We start from the raw sequence: 18,597 nt of genomic DNA, 5'->3' as shown, positions 1-18,597 counted from the left end.
GAATCTGCTTGGTTTTGGAATTATTGCACCACTTCCTTCATAATCTGCTTTATGGATTAACTGGCAGCCAGTGCCCAAATGGCTGGGAGCACTTTTGGAAGTTGGGGGAGGTGGGTGAGATCGTGGTTGGGGGGCAGAGGTGGGGAGGGACATTTATCCCTTCCCATTTATTTCCTTTTTCTGGGATATCTGTCACTAGAGGTCAGCACTGCAACGCTGCTGGGGAGGAAATGTTTTCTGGATTGGGATGAAGAGCCTTCAAGGATCCAACTGCTGGCACTTCAAGGATCCATTCTTCTGGCACTTCCTTACATGACTTGGCCCTGGCACAGAGAAGCTGTGGCTGCCCCTGGATCCCTGGAAGTGTCCAAGGCCAGGCTGGAGCAACCTGGGCCAGTGGAAGGTGTCCCAGCCCATGGCAGAGGTGGCACTGGATGGGCTTTAAGGTCCCTTCCAACCCAAACCATCCTGTGATTTTATGATTCCATGGAAAAAAAACCCGTTTCCCATATTTCTGTTGGATATTCTGGTGGTTAACTCTGACCCAGCCCAGGGCAGAGCTCCCTGAAGCTGCTGCTGTCCCACCTGATGTACCCACAGCCATTGTGTTGTCTCTTTGGTGGATGTGCAGCAAACTCTGAGCCCTGGATTGGATGGAAAAGCCAAGACTGGTCAAAAATATCCTAAATTTTCCAGTCCAAGTCCAAAGTTATGTCCTGCATGGAAAAACATTCTGTGTGCTCGGTGGTTTCTTACACACCCACCTGTGTATTCCAGCACAGGGAGCTCTGCTGACCCCTCCCTGCCCAGGCCTTGCTGTTCCCATCACAAAACCTCCTTGGTTTTTGTAATGTCACTTTTTTTTGGAGCTCATTCCTTTGGCACAGCCCCTGGTGGGTTCCAGGAGGATGGAGAAGTTCCTGCTGCACAAAGTCCTGACCCCACCAGGTGGTTCCATCCCCAACCCCTCCGTTCCCTTCAGCTGAACTGATTTCCAAGGTGGGTAAATTCTTGGGTCTTCTGTTGTGTTTTGTCAGGGGAGGCTCAGGTTGGACATCAGGAGGAATTTCTCCCTGGAGAGGGTGGTCAGGCATTGGAGGGGGCTGCCCAGGGAGGTTTGGTGTCCCCATCCCTGGAGATGTCCCAGGAAGGCCTGGACATGACACTCAGTGCTCTGGGCTGGGAACAAGGTGGGGATGGGGCACAGGTGACTTGGTGACCTTGGAGGACTTTTCCAACCTGGGTGATCCTGGAATTCTGTGGTTATTCCATGTGTTACTGAGTGGTTTTGGGGTGCCTGGAGCAGCTTTGTCTGTCCCAGCTGGAAGCAGCTCCATCTGGGTCCTGTAGCTGGAGCTGACCTTTGGAGAAAAACCTCCTCATCCCTTTGGGATTTGGGGCTGAAATCTCTTTGTGCTGCAAGCAAAAGGTGGGGCCTTGCAGGAACCAGAAGGGAGGAAATAGTTCCTGTCCTGTTTCCTCTGCCCAGGGAAAAGCTGCTCTTCCTGGGGTTTTCATCAAGCATCTGTGGCTCTGTAAACAACGGGCTGCTCCTCAAATTATTGAAGTGATGTTATTGCAGTGCCTTAATTAATTGCCTTGTTTACGTGTTGACAGAGCTCTGTCTGTGCCTGGAAAGCAGCTGTGAATGGCAGGAATTCAGCCTGGAGCTCCCACAGTTCTGCTCTCACTGGGATGGTGAAGGAACAGGACGGGCCACTCCAAGTGGAGGTGAGGGAAGGAATGGGGCAGATCCATGGGAAAATCCCAGGTGTCACTTACATCCTAGTGGGACTTTGGTTAAATTACTTGACACTGAAGACTTAAGAACTTCTAAAATAAAATCTGCTTTATTCACAGCCCAGTGAATGTCTACAGGTGATCATTAGGTCTTTTAAAAAATATTATTTATATATATTTATATAAATATTTAATAAATATTTATATATTTATATTTTGTATATATCATATATAAATATGTAATATATATTTATGCTTTTAGATACATAGTTTTGGGGTTTGGTTTGTGTGGTTTGTTTTTTTTTTTCCTAACACAGCAGTGGGAACAAACGAGCTTAGATTTGCTGGGCAAGATGAGTTCTGTGGAGAAAATTGTGTCCTAAAATGCCTTCCTGGTGTTCCCTGTTGGATTCTTCTGTGCCACGTGCTCTGGGATGGCCCTGCTGGAGCAGGTGGGACCTTCCAACCTCCCCCAGCCTGTGATTCTGTGGATCACAGTCGATGTGTTTGGGTAAATCAACCTGTTAACCCAAATTTTGGGGTGCCCCTCGTTGCCCATCCTGCATTTCAGACCCACCACGAGCATGAGATTAAAAGCACAACTTGACATTCCAGCCTGTCAGGAACTCTATTGCTCCTAAGAGCTCCCTAAAGCAAATTTCCCAGTCTTTTTATCTAAAATCCACTTAGAGCAGTTTTTAGTGAGACTAGAGGTGATATCCCAGTGTATGAAATCTGTCAGCAGTGATGGATACACATCTGAGGAGCTGAGTGAAAACTGAAGCTGTGGCATTCCCAGGCTCCATTTAAATCCCAGAGCTCTGCATTTAGATGGATTTATTTCCCTGCCAGTGGATTCTGACATAAATACAGTGATATTTAATGTATTGATTGCCATGTCAATATTATTTTAAAGCTGAGTCGAGGAAAAACCTCCCACTGTTGGTGCTGGAATGCAACACCTTGTTCTGCTGGAGGGGAAATCACATCAAATTCCCCTTTTGGAATGGCTCCTAAAATGAGGGACAGCAGAGCTCACCTGGCTTGGGGCATTCCATGTCCTGGAACTGTTTTGGGATTTTCAGGGAAGAGGGAGGCTGAATAGGGGAAAGCACATCCTGGGGTTTTGGAATATCCTAAACTTGCATCCACACTCCAAAGCAGGTTGGACAAAGGGAATGGCTTCCCACTGCCAGAGGGCAGGGATAGGTGGGATATTGGGAAGAAATCCTTCCCTGGGAGGGTGGGGAGGCCCTGGCACAGGTTGCCCAGAGAAGCTGTGGCTGCCCCTGGATCCCTGGGAGTGTCCAAGGCCAAGCTGGAGCAACCTGGGATAGTGGAAGGATCCGTGGATGGAACTGGATGAGCTCCAAGGTCCCTCCAGCCCAACCCATTCCATGGTTATGGCATCACTTCCAGAGTGCCAAATCCACACCTTTTGTGACATTTCTATTCAGGTATGAATTGTTTAAAGGACTCAGATGGAGACCACGAAAGAATTTCTTTTCTTTCTCCTATTGCCCTGCATTTTTTCACTCTCCCTTCGTACAGGCTGCTGCTATAAAGGGTTTATTCATGAGCTTAACCTAATTACTGTCCTCAGAAACAAAGCCTGGTTTGCAGTGAATATCCTTTTGATATCCATCATCTGAATATTGCCTAATAAAGTTAGCAAATGGCCTCCAAATGAACCAAAAGGATTCAGTGGCTCATCTAGAAAAAAAAAAAAAAAAAAGGATCAGGGTTTTACCCAGACTGACAGAAATGTTTAAAATTCTCAGTGCATGGCTTGGCTGGGGGATTAATATGCATTTTTTCCTGTCTTGAGATGAAAAACACCGTCTGGATTTAATGCAACGCTTCCAAAATTGCTGGTGTGAGTCTCTGGGAAAGCTGTTTTATAAACACACCGGAGAGTTTAGCAGAGACAAAGTTCACTTTGAGGAGCTGCAATACTTGTAATCAGGAATTGAAATGTATTCATGGATTTGCAGGACTTGAAAGGCAGGAATTTAAGTGCCTTCGTGTATTTTCCTTGCTTGGGACAAAGGTGATCCATTTTTCATGGGAGCAAAGCTCCCCGGGGTTGAGTTTGCTCTGGGGAGATAATTAAGAGGGATCAATAAATAGTGATGGATTGAGTTTTGGCTTGCCTGGGTCCCTGGACTGGCTCAGCTGCTGCTGGAGTCACCTCCCAGGATCTCAGGGTGAGGTTGACGCGGGGAATGGTTTTATAGAGTCATGGAATCATGGAATTGTTAAGGTTGGAAAAGGTCTCACCAAGTCCAACCATCAACCAGCCTAAACCATGTCCTCCAGTGCCACATCCACATGGTTTTGGGGCACTTCCAGGCATGGTGACACCACCACTGAACTTATCACTTGCTCAGATTTCTCTGGTGTTGGTGTAGATGTTGGTTTAAAACACAACAAACGTAAAAGCTCATTTTTAGCCCTTCCTGACACTCATCTCAAGGCCAATATTCCTTGTTCTCCTCTTCCACAGGCTCCCCAGGGCAGTGGTCATGGCTCCAAGGCTGCCAGAGCTCCAGCAGTGTTTGGACAATGCTCTCAGGGACAAGGTGGGATTGTTGGAGTGTCTGGGCAGGAGTTGGACTCAATCCTGGTGGGTCCCTTCCAGCTCAGGGTATTCTGTGACTCATTTATCTTGTCTGTTTGGGGAAAAATAGAAGTGGTAAGTGAAGACAAAAATGACCTTTTTTTTTTTTTTTCCTCCTAGAGATCATAATTCTATTATGTGAACTCTTGGACAACAAAATTTAGATTTAAAAGTCCTTCCTTGAAGCAGAAACCCAGTTAAAACCAGTGTGACCAGCAGATTCTGATGCCCTCACTGCTGCCTACCTGCTTGGATCTTCCAGGTGTGTGTGAAGAAGGTTGGGACAGTCTTTATGTTCTTCATCTTGGACAGGGATAATTGAATTTAATTCTAACATATCCTCAGTGGAAAATGCCCTTTTCCAGGAGCCCATTGCAGCATGTTCTGGCTGCTCCCCTGAGTGCCACATCCAGCTCTGAGCTGGATTTCAGTGCTTCACAGGGAAAATCCTTATTTCAGTTTCCTTTTCAGAGGCTCTTTGGCTTGGACAGTGTCTGAATTAATGGCAGTTTGGCATCTTTGCTCATTAACGGGCTCCCTCTGATTGATTTGTCCTGGCAAGTTCCCACATGCTCCATGTGTCATTCCCACCATTCCATTCCCTGCCTGCCGAGTGCTGGATGAGGATCTGGAGCCAACTGGAGCTCAATGGGATCTGCACCGTTTTTAAAGGTGACTTATGGAATCACATGGAATATCAGGACACAATAACTTCCTGATGCCACAACAGACCCGAAGGTCTGTGTTATCTCAGAGCTGCCCCTGCTCACCAGATGCTGTTACACTGCCCTTGGTGGATATTTTTATAATTAGAAACTTTTCTTTTTTTTTTCCCTGAGCTCCAGTAGCTCTTAAATAAAAAAATTGATCCCGGGGAATTATATTGTTGAATATTAAAGTCAGTATTTATTTGCAAAGAGTCACTCTGGGGGTGCCTAATTTGTCGAGGTTTTCTGCTCAGGCTGCAAAATGCTGCAATAAAACTCAGTGATTGATGTTTATGATCAGATTAAATGGTTTAGCTGTGGGGATCAAAGTTATAAATTCCAGCCCTCCCCAGGCTGGGATTGGCCACCAGAGATCCTGCCAAGTACCAGCGTTTTTTTAATGAGCTCGTTTATTTTCAGGCTCCAACAGCATCAACTTTTTGTAGTTTATTGAAAGTGTGTTTAAAATAGCAACGTGCCAGGTGTCAAAAAGCCTGGATGTGGTTTGTGTTTGCTGGGTCAAACATCCCAGTGGGGAAAACCAGGAGTTAAAAGCAGAGAATTGGATTTCCAAGGAAAGACTGGAGGAGTGTGAGGGATATGTTCCCCTGGCTCTGTGCTGCTGTCATTTGCTTCTTCTGCTTTTTGGTAGTTTCACTAAAAATGTGGGGCTTCAAATGCAGGGATGGCCCTGGGGCTGCCTCCCTGCTGTGCTGCAAAGGGAACCATTGCCTGGTTATCCATGGAGATGAAATGTTTCCATCCCCAAGTGTGGTGGAGAGACCACAGGGACACAGTCGGAGCTCTGAGCAGAGCTCTGAGGTCACCGAGTCGTTGTGGAACTGGCTGGATTCAAGTTTAATGGTTGGTTTTTTCCCTGTTGGGAGACTGACCCTGGTGACTCCAGCATTTTCCCCCCACTGTTCCTGAAAGGAGAGGAAACTGAGGTTTCTCTAAAGGGCAGGAGGATGGAAATACCTGATTTGATTTGCTCAGAGCTGACAGGGCAGGGCCTGGATCTCAAAGGCATAACACAGAATAGAGATTTGATGAAAGGAATACTGAGATCATTTTGTTAAGGTTGCTCTTAAGCCCTGTATCTGAAAACTACCAGAGAATGGCTCAAATTTAGTGTGCTGTTAGTGAGGACTAAATTCTATTTCCTTCCTTGCAGTGGGAGATTTATAATTGGGGTAAAACCTGAGCTCTGAATTAATCTCCAGAGCAGAATTGTAGCATCAAAGCTCGACATTGTCTTCCTGTCCCCGGGACATTCTTTGTTAGAGAATAATTTGTTTTACTCCAAAGAGGCCCTTTTTCTTTCTCTATTAAAAAGTTGGTCTTTTTTTTTTTTTTCCTCGTGGCTGCTTTTACTCTGGGGAGATTCTGATTAAACACTTCAGTTCAAAAGCGTTTGCACAGCGGAGTCATTTTGGGAGGGAAGGAATCGTTAGGGGTGCTGGGGGTGTTGGGGGTTCAAAGCAGGCTCTGCTTCATTCCTCCTGCATCAGCACATTGGATGCTCTTCCCTGGCTTCAGGAGAAGTGAGGGGCTCTTTCAAAGGGCAGAAAAAATGATTTAAAGTGGTGTCATTTAAAGGAGCAGCTCGTTGATTCCCAGCCTGTCGGGCGGGGGGATGATTCCTTGATTTTGTGGATGTGGGAAGGACGTGCCCAAAGCCCACCCTGGGTGAGTGGGATCCCCCTTTCTGCACCCTGCTGGGGATGTGCTGGCCTTGGCATTGCTGGGAGGGCAGAACAGAGCCATGGAATCTTTGGAGTTGGAAAAACCCTCCAAGGTAACTGAGTCCAACCATTCCCAGCACTGCCAAGGCCACCCCTGACCCATGTCCCCAAGTGCCACATCCAAGGGATTTTAAATCCCTCCACCTCTGCCCTGGGCAGCTGTGCCAGGGCTGGACAGCCCTTTCCATGAAGGAAATTTTTATTTCTATGAAGGAATTCTCCCAATATCCAACCTGACCCTCCCCTGGCACAGCCTGAGGCCGTTCCCTCTCCTCCTGTCCCTTGTTCCCTGGGAGCAGAGCCCCACCTCCCCCGGCTCCCCCCTCCTGTCAGGGGGTTGCAGAGCCAGAAGGTCCCCCCTGAGCCTCCTTTTCTCCAGGCTGAGCCCCCCCAGCTCCCTCAGCTGCTCCTACTTCTCCAGCCCCTTCCCAGCTCCATTCCCTTCCCCGGACACGCTCCAGCCCCTTATGAAGTTTGTAGGAGTCAGCACAGCCTTCCCTGCTGTAATTGCACCTTTACCTCGGAAGCCCTGGTGGAAAATAATTAAATTCCAGAAAAGCCTGTCTGGCTTTGAGCCCCTGAGGGGATCAATTAAATGTGATGGTGGTAACTGCAGCTTTTAAGCAAATATACGGGTTTTTTTAGAGAAATTTAGGTGAGGTCGTTTGCTCGGCGGGGAGCTGAAGGCTGTATTTCCATGTTTCCCTCACTTTTCCTGGAAAGTCTGAGGAATGTCTCAGGAGGAGCCATTTACACCCAAGAAAGAGAGGCAGGAAGATGTTGAGGGATGCAGGATTTCTATATCTTGGCATAGACTTTCCCCAGAGAAGATACAGCTGCCAAATCCCTGGAAGTGCTCAAGGTCAGGCTGGATAGGGCTTGGAGCAACCTGGGCGAATGGAAGGTGGAATGAGATGAGCTTTAAGGTCCCTTCCATCCAAACCATTCCATGATTTATGATTTCTATCTGCTTAAAAAAAAGGATCAGTGTGGACTCAAGCCTAATCTAGAGTTTGACCCCTTTGGAGAAGGGGGTTTTCATCCCTGGGATGCAGCTCCAGCAGCAGCACAAGCTGCTTTCTGGGAGCACTGGAGGAGCATCACCCACCTCCTGCAGCAGAGGGAAATAAAGCACCGGAATTATCCTAATAAATTACAATAATTGTGCCTGGCAGCAGGAGGTAATTTAAACCAGATTAATCTAACAAGCCTTAAAGATGAATAAATAATAAACATCTTCATGCATTGGGAATCTCATTCGGAATGAATATTAATTACTGCTCATAAACCCGGTGCCCAAATCGATCCGTGTGGAGGAGGCACAGGGTATTAAGTGCAGTAAATTGGACAGAGCCCAGATGAATATTCCCATTATCTGTTAAAGTGGGATTGTGCAGGTGGACAGAGCCCACATGAATATTCCCAGCATCCATTAAAGTTGGGTCATGCTGTCACTCGCCTCCGTCACTGGCTGATGGGAAGCTTTGGAACAGGGGCTGGTGGTGCTTAGCTTTGATTTTGTTTCCCTTGTTTCCTGGGAGGTTGGATGGCTGGATCACTGGATCGCTGTGGGAATTATCCAGGGTTTCTGTGAGAGGGAAGGGAAGCCCAGGTGATGCCAGGCCATGGGAGGGGTGGGTGGTGCCACATCCCCATCCTGCTGCTGTGCTGACCCATGGAGTCGGGAATCAGGAGTCTCCTCCTGACCTCTGCAGGGATAAAAACCAGAGGAAAGCTTTTTTTCCCTGGAAAAATAACCCCCAAGGCAGGGTGACATGTTGGATGGGGCTCCCTCTGTGCCCTGGGTGTGCTGGAAGGGGGGATTTCAACTGGAGCAAACTGGGGGCCCGCTCCTTTTGGAGTGGGAACATCTGGAAGATGGATGAGAGGGAACATCTGCACCATCTGCTCTGGTGGAACTCTATCCCTCATCCTCTCCCCTTGCTGCATTGCTGTTGTGTTTGGGTGATATCCATCATCCCTCCCATCATTCCCATTCTCCTTAGGCCACGGCTTTCTCCAGGAAAATGCTTTGCTTGGCAGAAAGCTGTACCGGGGGCTCCTAAAGGGAATTTTCCCCTGCTCCCTTTTTCTCTGCACGGCTTGGGCAAAGAGAATTTTGCCTGTACACAGCACAGGCACCGGGATCTTGCTTTTGGTGGACATCTGCTGAGTGTCAGAGTGGAAAACGAGCTGGGAAGGATAACTGGGGGGGTTGGAGCTGCAGTGTCCTGCTGGGATGAGCTGGGGGGTGCTGGCTTGAGGTGGCAGGAGGGAAGATCCTGTGGGGGATTCCTGGGAACGCTGGGTACCCTCACCCTCCCAGGGAGGTGGTGTTTGCATCTTGGTTTAAACTGTAAAGCCTGGCAGGATTAAATGAAGGTCACTGGTTGGAAAACGTGCCAGGGCTGGTTTAAGAAGGATCATAAAATAAAGTGTAGCCTGGAAAAGCTCCCGGTGGGATTCCATTTGAGGCTCCTTGATCTTTCCCATGGAAGGGATTCGCTGCCTGTGCCGTGTCTGAGATGGGCTGATACTGCACTTGAAAGGGTTTGGAGGCTGCTGGGATCCCTGGGGCTTGGAGATAAGTGGGAAAGGGGGCAGGAAAGGAGGAATTCATCCTTGTGGCCTCCTGAGCAGGGCCAGGGGGTTGGCTCAGGTGTGTTTTGAGCAGCTGCTCGTGGAATGAAGTGTGTGAGTAAAGGTGGGTGCAGGGAGAGGGAAAGGCTGGACAGCCCTGGGGGGATGGAGCTCATCCCCGGGCATTTGTCCATCTACAGATTTTTCCATGACCTGGGAGCCCAGAACACCCCTGGTTTGGTCTGACACCTGAAATGATGTGGGTGTCCAGCCCTGCAGGGACACCCTGTGCCAGATGGGAGGGTGTCCTCCTCCAGGATAAAATCCTCTTGGTTGGGAATTGCACAGGAATCCCACGAATTTTTCTGCTTTTCCTCTACCTGTGTTGTGACTCTTTGTTAAATAGAAGGGTCTTCACTGTGTCCTGTTGTAAGAAGTGTTCTGAGCTAATTAGAGCCCCCATCAGCCCCCAAATAGAAATAGTTCCCCTTTCCCAATTACCAGGTGTCTGTCCTGCCTTCACCTGCAGCTTCAACACCAGGGAAATGTCATCTTTACTTGCAGCAGCATTTGAAAAATGGTAGCAAGCAGCTTTCCATGCTCCATGTTAGAGCTGGAGGGACAAATCCAGGGATATTGGATCCAGTTTCTGGGCTGGAGCTGGGTGTGCAGGTTTGAATACTTCAGAATTCGCAGAGCCCCTCTAGGTGAGAAATGAATTTTGAAATAGGAAGGTGAGGCCCAGCCTGGGATCAGCAGAGCAGGAACTGGATTTAAAATAATAGAAGTGCCATGGGCTGAGCTCCTGAGCTTTCCTGGGAGAAAGCTGGGAAGCACAGAACCTGGCATTTCCCAGGATCACAGAATCCCACACTTGTTTGGATTGGAAGGGACCTTAAAGCTCCTCTCATTCCAAACCCCTGCCATGGGTGGGACACCTTCCACAGCCCAGGTTGTTTCCAGGGCATCATCCCAAAAGCTGCCTGTAAATTGTGATGTGATGCTGGGAAGGATGTGAGCAGCATCCATATGGTCCAGCTGGGGAGATCCCTTGCCAAGGACTTCCCAGAGGTTGTTGTTTGCTCTGCTGGGAACAAAGTGTTACGAGTTTGACCTGTCTGGAGGAGCTGTTCCCTTGCCTGGCTGCTTGGCAAGATTTAAATCCTGCTGCTGTCTCGCATCGATCCCCAATAATTGCTTTAATAGCAGGCCTGGTGTAAACAGTGAGGAGGTTTCTGTCACTCAGGTAATGAAATCACATCTGTTTTGGCTGGGAAGGAATTTATCCTTGGCTTGGTGTCGTCTCCCCAGGATGAGGAAGCTCCTTACTCTGAGCCTAGGCACTCCAAACCTGCATCTCCCTGGAAAAAAATTGATTAGGGGCAGAGATGGGGGGGACAGAGGTTTGGGGAAAGAAATTCTTTAAGGTAGCAGAGCAGTTGCTTCTGTTAGACAAGAAAATAGTAGGTCATTGCTTGTGTTTTAGGCTGTAATTCCAACAAAATCTCTTGGTTTCACTCTTGTGTTTTCTCTTTGGGCTCCTTTAGCACTGCCAGTTGTGCTCTCCCCTCTCACCCAGGAGCTGTTTTCCAGCTCAAGGTGATGCTCTTCCATGGATCAGATGTAAATGGTTTGGATCTGGATTAAACAAAACCAGCAGCACCTTTCTCTTCCCTCCCCATCCCAGTTTAGTTTGTGACCAAATCCAGACTTCTTGCTCCTCCCAGGACAACTGTGGAATCCTAGAACAGATTGGGTTGGAAAGGACTTTTAATGGTCATCTAATTTAGCCCCAAATCCTCTATTTTAATAATCCTCTAATCTCATCTATCCCCAAATCTCCTATTTATTCCCACTGGTTCACACTTCTCGATGTCCAACAGTGGGTGAGAAGCCAATGGAATTTGTGAGCTGGGAAAAGAGGAGTTATGAAACAAAGATCAGAAGAATAAGGCCCTTCAAAAATAAGATAAACAGCTCAGCAAAGAGACCCTTTGCTCTACCAGAGCTTTGGGAGCTTAGTTGCTTTTTCCTTTCTCTATATTTTTGACACACAGAAGCCCCTGCAGCAGCCCAGGTTTCCCCCTCTCTGTGCCCACACACTGCTCCTGGTGAGGAAGGATTTGTGACACCTGTAAATTTGCCCAGGAGTTTTGTAGAGATATTTACCCCTTGGTAAATATTTTTCAGAGCAGTGGCTGTATCATATACAAGTATTTTACCAACATCTGCTCAGGACAGATGTATAAATAGGGAGATAATTTTTCCACCACTCTAACAGCTTCTCCCTTCACCAGTGGTTAGAAAAGAAGTCAGGAGTATTTCAAAAGATTTTGGGCTTTGATTTATTTACGTGACAGCCAAATGACCAGAGAACACAGACTAAAATGACTTACAGGGATTTTTCTTTTCATCAAATTCCAACCTCTACTTCGCCAAATATACAACTTCCCCTTCTTCCTTGTGTGGCAGAAGCTCTCAAACTTAAAAAGATCTCCAGCAGCAACTGGCAGACTGTGCCCACTTGGCTCCTAAACTCTCAACAATGTGAAGCTCCAAACGATCAGAAAAATTCCCCCCACCTTTCTAAAGTATGGGAAGCAGAGTCCAAGTGCAGATCTGTGTTTTTACCTTTCAGAAATGGTAATTTAATATGGTTCCATCTACCACACCCAGGCCACCTGCATGTGATTTAACACACTGTTCATGCCCAGCATTTCTGTTGGCCCAAGGAAATGAGGCAGTGCTGGCAAAAAGCTTTTCATTCCTGCCACACCAGAAGTGATGATTTTGGCCACCCAGGGCAGGTTTTCAGGGAGTTGATGTGCTGTGTTTGACCTTCCCGTGCAGAGGGTGAGCTCTGACAGTCTCTCTGTTGTGCTGCTGCCTTTTGATTATTATTTTGATTATTATCTCCCGACCCTGGGATTGTTTAATGGGCAGATTAGGATCTTGCTTGTGAGCTTTGGTTCATACCTACAGCTCTGCTCAGTGCAATCACCATAGTAACGTTGCAGGGGAATAATGTGCCTTATATTTTTATCCTGTGCTGAAATATCAGGGCTGGCTAATATTTCTCTTACTTCTGTCCACTGCTCATCTTTAGGGGAGGCCAGAGGAGGTTGTGCCTTTGGTTTCCAGGGGATTGCAGCTTCTCCCATGGATGTGGACCCAGCAGGACCCTGTGATGCTCAGGTGGGAACACCTTGCTCTGGATCTCTTGTTCTGACCAGCACAAGCAAGAACAAAGTCCTGGCTTCAAACAACTGGTAATCAAATGGTACAAAGCCTGGTTTATACAAAGAAAATTGAGAAACTGAGGAGTAAAGTTAATTTTGGGCTGTGTATTAGATTAGGTTTGGATTAGATTTTAAGGAATTCTTGGCTGGGAGGGTGGGGAGGCCCTGGCACAGGTTGCCCAGAGAAGCTGTGGCTGCCCCAGCCCTGGAAGTGCCCAAGGCCAGGTTGGACAGGGCTTGGAGCAACCTGGGACAGTGGAAGGTGTCCCTGCCCATGGCAGGGGGTGGCACTGGATGAGCTTTAAGGTCCCTTCCCACTCAAACCAGTCTGGGATGGTGGTTCTGTCATGTGTTGGGGCTGTGTTGTGCTGCCCTGGGGGTTTGTGTCCTGCAGAAGGTCTGGCTCTTTGGGATCTGTGTCATTCTCATGAATCAACCTCATTAATTAATTAATTAATTAATTAGCTTATGTGGGTGTTTTTAAAGGTTAACTTTCTTCCAAGAAGACCAAGGAATTCAGTTTCCCTGCAGACCTGTGCATTTTGGGGGAATATAACCCTGACAACTGCTGAGCTCTGTTACCTTCAGGTTCAAAAGCAGCAGCAGCACAAATCGAGCTCTTACACCCCGTGCAGCACATGGTGACCAGGAGCACCATTATCCCAGGGAGGGGCAGGATCTGGGATCAGCCATCCCACCCCAGTGTTGGTGCCCATGGGTGCTGTGCCCTGGCTTTCCCTGCTCACTGAACAACCCTCTGCTCTGGGCTGGGAAACGAGAGAAAGCTCTTGTTCAGTAACACATTGAGAAGGGAAACTCTGCCATCCTGAAAATAATAATTGGGTTGCCAGGATGTGTTTAAACAAGGGATAAATTATCCCTGGGCTTTGGCTCCCAATTTCACCCCTCCTGCACCAGAAACTCATTACACAGGCAGGACTGATGGCCCAGCCAAGATTTCCAGCTTCCATTCTCCTTCCAATAACACTTTCTCCTATTGCATTATAATCTGGGGCTGATATCAACATGGATCATGCCTGGGCTTCCACGGATGATGAACCATTGGAGAGTTTTCCACGTCCCCATTAAATAAACCCCAGGGACAGTAAATCATCCAGAGTCGCTTCCAGTTGTTTTTCAACCTGAGCCTCTCTCAGATGTGAGAGGTGATAACGTGGTTTCCCAGCCCCTCCTCACAAATACTGGGAATGGTTTTGGAAGCCTTTGGTTGCTGTTACAGCTCCTGCAGTGATTTTTCCAGGGAGGTCCTGTGTGTCCAGCCCAGCGTGTCTGAGGCTCCTCCACGAACCTTAATTCCTTCCCTACCTCCCCAAAAATATAGGAATCATCCACTCCACTGGACTTCTTTGGCTTTGATATGGAGAAGAAAAGATTAAACATGTTCCTTGAGCTGTGGCAGAACAGTGGGTCAAAAATGTGATGGTATTTTTTTTTCTGATCCCCAAAAAAATGACTCTTTGTGGCATAAGCTGAGAGGTGTCATCCATATGATCCGTGCAGCTTCCCAAAGGGAGCAGAGCTGTGGCAGAGTGAGACATCCCCCTATTTGGAGCCATGATTTGTGCCTGTGGTTTTGTGTTATTGGGTTGTCAGCTCAGGAGGAGGAAAAAAAAAATACCCCTCTGCTTCCATTTGTTATCCCTGGAAAAAAGGGCTCCTGTTGTGCTCCTTCCTCTTGTCTGGATTCCTCCAGGGCAGTGGGAAGGGCCGGCTCCGTGCTGGGAGCTCAGCTCCCTCCCACATCCTGCTGGGAATGGTGCTGTCCCTCAGGGCAAAAAAACCTGGCTGCTCCCCTGCCATTCCTGAGGGATTTATGGGACAAAGCAACCCATAAATTGGGTTGGAGCAAGAAGGCTGGGATATATTTCTTGTGGAAATTCAGAGGTGGGAGAAAAATGGGCTGCTCTGGGTTACCTTTAGCTGGAGTTTTTCCTGTCCTGGGGGGAAAAATGATCCACTCTGGGGTACCTCTGGCTGGGATTTTTCCTGTCCTGTGCTAAACTGCTGGGGGAAGCCCCGGGCTGGAAATCATTCCCAAACCCTTGTGCAGCCCCTGTGTTGGCACAGATGGGGGGGGGGGTGGTGTTTGCTTCAGTCCTTGATTTTTCCTCTTCTTGGGAAGAGGGATTGTCCTGTGGGGAGCAGGAAGGTTGAAATAGTTTGATATACAGGACTTTAATTGATTGATTGATGGATGGATGGATGGATGGAATTGGGTTTGGAGCAACCTGGTCTATGGAAGGTGTCCCTGCCCATGGCAGGGAGTGGAATGAGATGGACTTAAAGGTCCCTTCCCACCCAAACCATTCTGGGATTCCATGATACAAATAATAGAAAACTACTCAAATAATTAATGTTTTATATCAGGATATTTCTGTATCTTCACAATTACAAAAATAATATATATGTTACTTCTCCTTCTTGCCTTTCTTTTGCTTTCTGCTCTTTTTATTGCCTTTATGGGGTTTTTTTCCTTTTTTTGGGAAGGCATTTTTAATTTTCTGGGAAATGCGTTTTTAATAGACTGCTTCAGCAGACAGGTGCTAATTTGCAAAATAAATAGCATAGTAAAATGTGTAAGTAATAAGGTATGTGAAGCATAAAAACATACATATAATAATTATATAGATCATAATTAATAATGTCTGTAATTTATATAAATACAATATATATAATTTATATACATATAACCTATATAAAGTATATAAATAGTAAAGTAAAAACTTTTAATTTGTTCCTTTTTTGGTTTTGTTTTTTTTTGGGGGGGGTTGGGTTGCTTTGTTCCTTTTGGGTTTTTTTGGGGGGATTTGGGTTGCTTTCACCACTCAGCATTAGTGAAATCTACTCAGGCAACACAGTGACAGAGCCTCCTTTAGCATAATGTATTAAAAATGGGGTTTAAACATCCTGCAGAAGGGAAAAAAGAAAAGCCCCTAAAGCTGTGATTTCATTCCCAGGTCACGTTAAGTGCAATTACATTTCTGTGCCTCTGAATCAGTTCCCTTAAATATCTGGGCTATATATTTAACTTCCCAATGAAATGGCTTATGCTGTAAATATTGAGGCCATCCAGGGTGATTAAATATTAAAACTGACATTTAAAGGCAGCCCCAGTTGCTGGGTGAGCTGAGCTTTACCAGCTCTGGGCTCGGTGCAGGTTGAGCTCAGCTTTACCCCAGCTCTGGGCTCGGTGCAGGTTGAGCTCAGCTTTACCACCTCTGGGCTCGGTGCAGGTTGAGCTGAGCTTTGCACCCACCAAGGCTTGTCCTACAGGGAAAGGCACCAAATCCCCCAGGAAATCCCACCTGAGTGTTATGGAAGGTGTCCCCAGGACAAGGGCAACAAGTCCTGAGCTTTAATCCTGGAATCATGGAATTGTTAAGCTTGGAAAAGTCCTCTGAGCTCATCAGCCCAGCCCCACCACCTCGTTCACCATTAAACCTCAAGTGCCACATCCACGTGGTTTTTGAACACTGTCACTGATGGTGACTCCACCACTGCCCTGGGCAGTCTGTTCCAATGCTGGACAACCCTTTCCATGAAGGAATTTTTCCTGATCTCAGCCTAAACCTCCCCTGGTGCACTTTGAGGCCGTTCCTTCTCGTGCTGTCCCTGGTTACCTGTCGGTGCCTTCGGAGCTGAGGGAGGCGAGAACTACCCATGAACTCACTGCTCTTTACTAAGCACAGCCAGGGTGGAAAATGCAGCTCCATTTTAATAACTGCATCTGAGGAAGTGCTTTTGAAAAACCCTGAGATGCAGATAATTTTTTCTTACAAGGGTCTGTGATCCTGCAAGAACCTCCTGGGGTTGTTCACGCCGTTTAAAAACAAAACCAGCATTTTCAAATCACCCAAACACTGCTATTTCACACGTGAAGTTGCCTCTGCCTTTCTTCCAGCCTGAATCTACCTGGCTATTAAATCTGCCATGACTGATGTGGTCGTTGTTTTTCAAGGAGGCATCAAGGGAGCTGTGATGGAAAGATGACACAGAAATTATGTGCTGCTGCTGCTGAGATATCTGTGATTACAGCTGCCTTTTACACCTTCTGTAAATTCCCACCATTGCTGAGTTATTTCCCTGCAAGGCTTTGGGAGGATTAAATTAATTTGGTGGCGTGTGGTTCTAAGGAGCAGAAGATATTCCTATACCAAGAACAGCAAACAGAACCTCACCTGAAGTGCATTCCCTCCTCAGAATCCTCCTTCCTGCTGCAGGTGAGTGGCTCGAGGAGAGCACCTGACTCGGGGGGAAGTTGTGGGGTTGTTGTCTGGCTGCAGAAACGGGTTCGATTTGGTCCAAGGTAATTTTTCCTTCTGTGGTTTCCCTGAAAATGAGGGTTTCTCCCCCTCTGTGTGCAGACACACACACGTGCCCCAGTTTGGAGCCGCTTCTTTGGGGTCTGTCTTCCCTCTGGTGTTGGGAGAGGGAGCAGCACCAGGAGGGTTTTAGTTTAAGATGGAAATGATGCAGGTCACCACGTGTTTCCAAACCTCTTCCTGGCTGACTCCAGGAGCTGCAGCCTGTTGTGGTTGGGTGACATCAAGGAAGAGGGGGAAGGCTGGAAGGTGTAATTGGAAAATCAGGTGAGCAGAGTGTCTGATTTGCTTCCTGCTGCAGCACTTCACCTCTGCCTTACAAACAGCTCTTCAGAGAAATTATCCTTAAAACCTGGCAGTGCCTCTGTGTGGTGGGAAATCAAACCTCTCTCTGTGTGGAGCTCTTGGATCAGTTGATTGCTGGGTTTGTGGGTTAAAAAAAAAAAAAAAGGAAAAGAAAATCTATAGAAACAACATTGAATGATCCCAATTTCCTTGCAGAGCTGAAGGATGGAGGTCACTGCAGCAATTCCTCCTTTGGGAGGGAGCAGCAGCTCCTGTTTGCTCTCACACCCCTGGGAACAGCTCAGAAATTGCAGAATTGGTGTAATCTGTTTTTTTTTTCCCACTTCTGGTGGTTGTAGAAATGTAGCCCTGCCCTGGAAAGGCCTTCCCAGGCTGTGCCTCTTCCCAGGGCTGGATGTCCATGGACACAGGAGCGGGCTTGGGGTGGAGCAGGATGAGAAAACACCAACAATTAACAAAGGAATACAGCAAACAGGATGCTTTTAATGAGATATAGGGCAGAGAAACATTATTAACCAGTGTAAAGAACACCTTTTATTTGGCAGAAATCCTTCTAACAATTAGGAAGTTACCTGATGGATTGGCTGCGACTCCAAACTCTTCCTGGATCCAACACTGTACTTAAAACAATTCATGGAATTATTATTTCAGATGAAGAATTATTGGATGGTAAAGAACAGAAGGGATGGTTTTTACTGATCATAATCCCAGAATCTGTGTATTTGGGATCAGTGTTTGCTTTTGAAATGTCAAAGCTTCTGTGCCCACAGGAGTGGGAATGTCCTGGGTGGGAAAGGTGTCCCAGGGTGATGCTTGGGGTGGTTGTGCCTCGTAGGGTTACACACCCAAATCACTTCTTGGGGTTCTTCTGTATGTTTGGAGCTAAAATTGCCCAGTGGAAATGGAAAACTGGCTGCAGGCAGAGAGGTGTCCATTATAATCCTGGCAGTGTGCTCTCCTGGGGATCTCCTGTGTCATTGCTTTCCTCCTGTCCTTCATGTTCAGTGATAAAATAGGGGGGAAAAAGAAGAGAAAGCACTAAATGGTTGAACAGAAAACAGTGAAACACAATTTTTCTGTAAAAACGTTCCCTAAATATTGAATGAAAACCCCCTGGGTTTTGAGACTGCAGCTTTTTTCCTGTAATTACTTTTTTTTTTTTCAGGCATCTCAATTCAAGTGTGTTAAATACAGACCAAGGAGCTGCTGTTCCTCTGCACAACAACACTCTGAAGGAGCTGATGTGCTTGCAACTGTTTTTTTCCAGCAGAATTAAACCTGAATTTTGTGGATGCTGAAAGTTATGGACTTGATGTG

The 18,597-nt window shown here is 47.1% G+C and overlaps 1 long non-coding RNA gene across 1 annotated transcript; it reads left to right on the top strand.

Annotated features, from left to right (window-relative positions):
* The first annotated feature begins 4,295 nt into the window (after positions 1-4,295).
* LOC113949158 lies at positions 4,296-12,804 on the top strand. Its single transcript, XR_003528365.1, has 3 exons — positions 4,296-4,624; positions 4,923-5,032; positions 12,499-12,804. It is a non-coding gene; the product is annotated as an uncharacterized LOC113949158 (long non-coding RNA).
* Positions 12,805-18,597: the final 5,793 nt, after the last annotated feature.

The sequence above is a fragment of the Corapipo altera genome, unplaced genomic scaffold, assembly GCF_003945725.1.
Source record: "Corapipo altera isolate COAL_440 unplaced genomic scaffold, ASM394572v1 113, whole genome shotgun sequence".
NCBI lineage: Eukaryota > Metazoa > Chordata > Aves > Passeriformes > Pipridae > Corapipo > Corapipo altera.
Note: the sequence above shows the minus strand (reverse complement) of the source record. Positions and strands in the feature narration are given on the sequence as shown.